The 8054-nt window shown below is 35.0% G+C and overlaps 1 long non-coding RNA gene across 1 annotated transcript; it reads left to right on the forward strand.

Moving 5' to 3' along the window:
* Positions 1-499: 499 nt before the first annotated feature.
* Positions 500-7054, forward strand: LOC123735845 (uncharacterized). Its single transcript, XR_006765801.2, has 2 exons — positions 500-1024; positions 5827-7054. It is a non-coding gene; the product is annotated as an uncharacterized LOC123735845 (long non-coding RNA).
* Positions 7055-8054: the final 1000 nt, after the last annotated feature.

An 8054-nucleotide genomic window follows, 5' to 3' on the forward strand; every position in this document is an offset into this window, starting at 1 on the left:
TAATTTTTTTATCTGATTTGGAACAGTACGTAGAATCTTTAAAACGTATACAAAACAATATGTCAAAAAAATGTATTCGATATATGTCTGTATTTGATTTGATATAATATATATATTTTTTTTTCTCTAATTTCTTTGGATTCCCTCTGGCTGTTATGTTATGTTATGTTTATGTTTTGCATGTTACTGTTATTTACAACAAGTTAAATAAAGATCTGTGCAAACTAAAAAACTACAAAAAATAATAATAATAGTTAGCGAATACATTACTGTAAACTAAAAAAAATAATAAAAATTAAATAATAATAAAATAAAAATAAATATGAATATGAAACTGCCTTAAATACAATGATAGTATGTTTTAAATTCTCACTTAAAATATGCAGTGCTCTATTTGAACGTCTCAATATAATATTATTATTTCATGAAAGGAATGAAAAATAAATTTGTGTGCAAAAAAAACAACAATCTTAACTGCATTTCCCTCCAGTCAGCAGACGGCGATGTGCGTCTTTCAGGCGATGCTGCAGCGTGACGTATAATCTAGTGGACGGAACGGATCAACAACAGCGAGTCAGCCACCTTGGTAGCCAACAGCCGAAACATTTAGACTGTTTCTGTGCATATTTGCCTCTGTGTTTTAAATATACTTCTGACATCTAGTTAATTGCCCCCATTTAAATGTTATAGGTACATTGTTAGTCAACTAGCTGGCTTGATAAGTTAGCCTAGCACTAAACTAGTCGCTCATGCTAACTAGCTAGCTAACATCCCCGACCATGAGCTCACTGATGTATTCCTCGCCTACTAAAGAAGGATAGGTCTGCTGGACGGAGAAAGAAGCTCTGTGGCTGAACATTGTCATGAAAGAGGAGAAGGAAGACGCGTTCAGAGTGAAGGAGGAGGGGGATGTTACTGTAAAAGAAGAGGAGGAAGAGAAAGAAGAGGATGCAGTTTTTGGAGTGAAGAAAGGGAGAGATAACGGTCATATTGACAGAGGAGTCAGGAGATCTGATTACCACCAGTAAGTACTGTCTTAAAAACGGACTCTAACTGTCCAAAGGGTTTGAACGAATGTGTTGTTTTAAAGCAGCATACTGAAATTCTATACTTGAAAATGTTGTTCTGTACTCTAGGAATTTATGTTATAATATAATGTTAAAGCTACATTTAAAAATGGGTGATTAAAGCCCTGAATGCTGATTGGCTGACAGCCGTGGTATATCAGGCCGTATTCCACGGGTATGACAAAACATGTATTTTTACTGTTCTGATTACGTTGGTAACCAGTTTATAATTGCAATAAGCCACCTCTGGTTTGTGATATATGGCCAATATACCACGGCTAAGGGCTGTATCCAGGCACTCTGTGTTGTGTTGTGCATAAGGACAGTCTTTAACCGTGCTATATTGGCCATATACCACACTTCCTCTGGTCTTATTGCTTAACTGTGACATGTGTATACCATCAGAGTCCCTCCCACCACAAAATAACAACTTAATTGTCTCACAGAATGGCAAACAAGTTATAAATGAAACTTTTGATGTGTGTCTATTGTAGGCCTTGTGTGGAGTGTGTATACCAACAAAAAGCAGATTTCTAAATAATGTTGGAGAAATACATAAAATAAGATGCATTATTGACATGAAATGGACATGTGTTATGGGGAGACTGAACATATTAGCAAACGTTTGTAAGTCTTCAAAATAACAATTTTGAAGGAAAGGTGTGGCTAAACAAAAACATATAATTTAGAGAGATAGTAATGTCCATTATTACTTTAGAGATGAAGTGGGACACCAACAAAACGTTATTAACAATGGATCAACTGCAGCCTATAACACTGACTGGAATAGTAATATATATTATTATAGAGCTCTGATCAGCCTATAAACATTATCTATTATTATAGAGCTCTGTTCAGCCTATAAACATGACATTATCTATTATTATAGAGCTCTGATCAGCCTATAACATGACATCTATTATTATAGAGCTCTGATCAGCCTATAACATGACATTATCTATTATTATAGAGCTCTGATCAGCCTATAACATGACATTATCTATTATTATAGAGCTCTGATCAGCCTATAACATGACATTATCTATTATTATAGAGCTCTGATCAGCCTGTAAACATGACATTATCTATTATTATAGAGCTCTGTTCAGCCTATAAACATGACATTATCTATTATTATAGAGCTCTGATCAGCCTATAAACATGACATTATCTATTATTATAGAGCTCTGATCAGCCTATAACATGACATTATCTATTATTAAAGAGCTCTGATCAGCCTATAACATGATCTATTATTATAGAGCTCTGATCAGCCTATAAACATGATCTATTATTATAGAGCTCTGTTCAGCCTATAAACATGACATTATCTATTATTATAGAGCTCTGATCAGCCTATAAACATGACATTATCTATTATTATAGAGCTCTGATCAGCCTATAACATGACATTATCTATTATTATAGAGCTCTGATCAGCCTATAACATGACATTATCTATTATTATAGAGCTCTGATCAGCCTATAACATGACATTATCTATTATTATAGAGCTCTGATCAGCCTGTAAACATGACATTATCTATTATTATAGAGCTCTGTTCAGCCTATAAACATGACATTATCTATTATTATAGAGCTCTGATCAGCCTATAAACATGACATTATCTATTATTATAGAGCTCTGATCAGCCTATAACATGACATTATCTATTATTAAAGAGCTCTGATCAGCCTATAACATGATCTATTATTATAGAGCTCTGATCAGCCTATAAACATGATCTATTATTATAGAGCTCTGTTCAGCCTATAAACATGACATTATCTATTATTATAGAGCTCTGATCAGCCTATAACATGATCTATTATTATAGAGCTCTGATCAGCCTATAAACATGATCTATTATTATAGAGCTCTGTTCAGCCTATAAACATGACATTATCTATTATTATAGAGCTCTGATCAGCCTATAACATGACATTATCTATTATTATAGAGCTCTGATCAGCCTATAACATGACATTATCTATTATTATAGAGCTCTGATCAGCCTATAAACATGACATTATCTATTATTATAGAGCTCTGATCAGCCTATAACATGACATTATCTATTATTATAGAGCTCTGATCAGCCTATAACATGACATTATCTATTATTATAGAGCTCTGATCAGCCTATAAACATGACATTATCTATTATTATAGAGCTCTGATCAGCCTATAACATGACATTATCTATTATTAAAGAGCTCTGTTCAGCCTATAAACATGACATTATCTATTATTATAGAGCTCTGATCAGCCTATAAACATGATCTATTATTATAGAGGTCTGATCAGCCTATAAACATGACATTATCTATTATTATAGAGCTCTGTTCAGCCTATAACATGACATTATCTATTATTAAAGAGCTCTGATCAGCCTATAACATGACATTATCTATTATTATAGAGCTCTGATCAGCCTATAACATGACATTATCTATTATTATAGAGCTCTGATCAGCCTATAAACATGACATTATCTATTATTATAGAGCTCTGTTCAGCCTATAAACATGACATTATCTATTATTATAGAGCTCTGATCAGCCTATAAACATGACATTATCTATTATTATAGAGCTCTGATCAGCCTATAAACATGATCTATTATTATAGAGCTCTGATCAGCCTATAAACATGATCTATTATTATAGAGCTCTGCTCAGCCTATAAACATGACATTATCTATTATTATAGAGCTCTGATCAGCCTATAACATGATCTATTATTATAGAGCTCTGATCAGCCTATAAACATGACATTATCTATTATTATAGAGCTCTGATCAGCCTATAACATGACATTATCTATTATTATAGAGTTCTGCTCAGCCTATAAACATGACATTATCTATTATTATAGAGCTCTGATCAGCCTATAAACATGATCTATTATTATAGAGCTCTGCTCAGCCTATAAACATGACATTATCTATTATTAAAGAGCTCTGTTCAGCCTATAAACATGACATTATCTATTATTATAGAGCTCTGATCAGCCTGTAAACATGACATTATCTATTATTGTAGAGCTCTGCTCAGCCTGTAAACATGACATTATCTATTATTGTAGAGCTCTGCTCAGCCTATAAACATGACATTATCTATTATTATAGAGCTCTGCTCAGCCTATAAACATGATCTATTATTATAGAGCTCTGATCAGCCTATAAACATTATCTATTATTATAGAGCTCTGCTCAGCTTATAAACATGACATTATCTATTATTATAGAGCTCTGATCAGCCTATAAACATGATCTATTATTATAGAGCTCTGCTCAGCCTATAAACATGATCTATTATTATAGAGCTCTGTTCAGCCTATAAACATGACATTATTTATTATTATAGAGCTCTGATCAGCCTGTAAACATGACATGATCTATTATTATAGAGCTCTGCTCAGCCTATAAACATGACATTATCTATTATTATAGAGCTCTGTTCAGCCTATAAACATGACATTATCTATTATTATAGAGCTCTGCTCAGCCTATAAACATGACATTATCTATTATTATAGAGCTCTGTTCAGCCTATAAACATGACATTATCTATTATTATAGAGCTCTGATCAGCCTGTAAACATGACATTATCTATTATTATAGAGCTCTGATCAGCCTGGAAACATGACATGATCTATTATTATAGAGCTCTGATCAGCCTGTAAACATGACATTATCTATTATTATAGAGCTCTGATTAGCCTGTAAACATGACATTATCTATTATTATAGAGCTCTGCTCAGCCTATAAACATGACATTATCTATTATTATAGAGCTCTGATCAGCCTGAAGACATGACATTATCTATTATTATAGAGCTCTGCTCAGCCTATAAACATGACATGATCTATTATTATAGAGCTCTGATCAGCCTATAAACATGACGTTATCTATTATTATAGAGCTCTGATCAGCCTATAAACATGGCATTATCTATTATTGTAGAGCTCTGTTCAGCCTATAAACATGATCTATTATTATAGAGCTCTGCTCAGCCTATAAACATTATCTATTATTATAGAGCTCTGATCAGCCTGTAAACATGACATTATCTATTTTTATAGAGCTGTGCTCAGCCTGTAAACATGACATTATTTATTATTATAGAGCTCTGCTCAGCCTATAGACATGACATTATCTATTATTATACAGCTCTGCTCAGCCTATAAACATGATCTATTATTATACAGCTCTGCTCAGCCTATAAACATGACATTATCTATTATTATAGAGCTCTGCTCAGCCTAAAATACGACATTATGTAGCCTGGCAGGTAGGAGCCAGTAACCGAAAGGTTGCTGGATCAAATCCCCGAGCTGACAAGGTAAAAACGCTGTCATTCTGCCCCTGAGCAAGGAAGTTAACCCACTGTTCCCTGGCTGCCGATGACGTGGATGTCTATTAAGGCAGCCCCCCGCACCTCTCTGATTCAGAGGGGTTGGGTTAAATACGGGACACACATTTCAGTTGAATCCATTCAGTTGACTAGGTATCCCCCTTTCCCTATTGTAGAGCTCTGCTCAGCCTATAAACATGTGAGAAAGATTAGATTTTATGTTCTACATTATTATTATTATTAGGGCAGCCACCAAGTTTTTATTAAATTATGTAATGTTCTGAAAACTGACTTCAGGTTTTTGAGGAATCTAGCCTCACAGGAAGACAGTTTTATTTTATGGAGGTTTAATTCAGTTCTCTGTTTAATATTGAACTAAATACTCTGTCTTTGGTAGGAGAGGGACCAGACTCTCACTCTGACAGCGGGGAGACTCCTTCAGGGGAACCAGACCCAGAGACGCCCAAACCAGCGAGACAACACCACTGTTCCCAGTGTGAAAAGAGTTTTAAGTTAAGGAACCTGAAAGTACATGAGAGAACGCATACAGGAGAAAACCCTTACGAATGCTCCCACTGTGGAAAGAGTTTTACCAAGTTAGGGAACCTAAAAGAGCATGAGAGGACACACACAAGAGAAAAGAGTTTCCAATGTTCCCAGTGTGGAAAGAGGTTTACCCAGTTACGGTACCTGAAACAACATGAAGAAATACACACAGAAGATAGGAAGACCTACCACTGCTCTCAGTGTGGAAAGATATTTACTGGGTTAGGGAACCTGAAAATACATATGAGAAGACACTCTGGAGAGAAGCCGTACCACTGTTCCCACGGTGTAAAGAGTTTTACTCAGTTAGGGAGCTTGAAACCACATGAGAGGGGACACACTGGAGAGAAGCCTTATCACTGTTCCCACTGTGGAAGGAATTTTAGGTGGTATGCGAGCCTGAAGGAGCATGAGAGAATACACACAGGAGAAAAGCCTTACCACTGTTCCAATAGTGAAAATAGTTTTACCCATCGAGGGAGCCTGAAAGCGCATGAGAGAATACACTCAGGAGAAAAGCCTTACAAATGTTCCCGATGTGAAAAGAGTTTTACCCGGTTAGGGAGCTTGAAAAAGCATGAGAGAACACACACAGGAGAAAAGCCTTTCCAACATACTAATACACAGGAGGAGAAGACATACCACTGCTCTCATTGTGAAAAGACATTTTCCCAGTCAGAGGACCTGAAATCACATGAGAGAATAGAGAGGCTGTGTTCTGACTTATGTTTTTGATTGAGAAATTGTGTTTTTGTTCATTCTACATTAAATAATATTGTATGAATGAAATCATACTGAAAAATAGGTCTACATGTTTTTCCCAGCTCAAGACATGATCATGTCGAAAATCGGATTAAAAGAGTAAAAAAAAATGTTTTGATTATGAACTTAAGATTGATTGAATGCAAGTGTAAACCCCTAAATGTTGTTCACTATATCATTGGGATATTTCAAACATGTTAATTATTAAATAGATTGATATTAGTATTTCTTCATTCAGATTGTCATTGTAAATGCGTATTGGTTCTCAATTGACATATCTGATTAAATAAATGTGAAATAAAGTAAATGCCATATTATTTTTGGGAAGTCTATTTGGTTCTATGTTGGGACTATAAGAATATTTTGAAGATAAATACACAAGGCAGAGTACGAGAGAGACAGAGGACGAGAGGTCAGTACAGTACTAACAACCAATGGAAATAGTGTTTTTTCCTGTAATAGGGAGTTATTGATCAGTGGTTCAGCAACATGGGAGGATGTAGATGTACACTACCGTTCAACAGTTTGGGGTCACTTAGAAATAACCTTGTTTTTAAAAGAAAGCCATTTTTTGTCCATTAAAATAACATCAAATTGATCTGAAATACAGTGTAGACATTGTTAATGTTGTAAATGACTATTGTAGCTGGAAACAGATGATTATTAATGGAATATCTACATAGGCGTACAGAGGCCCATTATCAGCAACCATCACTCCTGTGTTCCTATGGCACGTTGTGTTAGTTAATCCAAGTTTATCATTTTAAAAGGCTAATTGATCATTAGAAAACCCTTTTGCAATTATGTTAGCACAGCTGAAAACTGTTGTTATGATTAAAGAAGCAATAAAACTGGTCTGCTTTAGACTAGTTGAGTATCTGGAGCATCAATGTAACCTCTCAAATTCATAGACAGGTGTCGCGTCTATTTTTACCCAAAAGTAGTTTTTTACCTGGAGACTGTAGTGCTACTTTCTCAAAATGAACATAAATGCTGTAGGGGGAGGGTTCTGGTGTTTTACCAGGAGACTGGGGCCGATCCCCATTTAGGAATGTATGTCTTGCTTACTCACACTCTGCATGTGTTGATACCTGGCTGAAAACCCTCACAGTTGTTGGCCAACAGATTTTGTCATGGAGTTTTCATTCAATAGGGTTTAGAGTCCATTTCATCTTAAGCCATTCTTTTAAATACGGTAATACCTTTAATTAGAATGTTGTGCCTTTAAATACCTTTTCATTCTAATTTTGTTGACGGACTCAATAGAATACACGGAGTCAGAAACTAGGGATCAATTCAAGAAAGTCATCATTCGTC

This window comes from Salmo salar, unplaced genomic scaffold (assembly GCF_965601325.2).
Source record: "Salmo salar unplaced genomic scaffold, fSalSal1 ptg000136l, whole genome shotgun sequence".
NCBI classification, from domain to species: domain Eukaryota; kingdom Metazoa; phylum Chordata; class Actinopteri; order Salmoniformes; family Salmonidae; genus Salmo; species Salmo salar.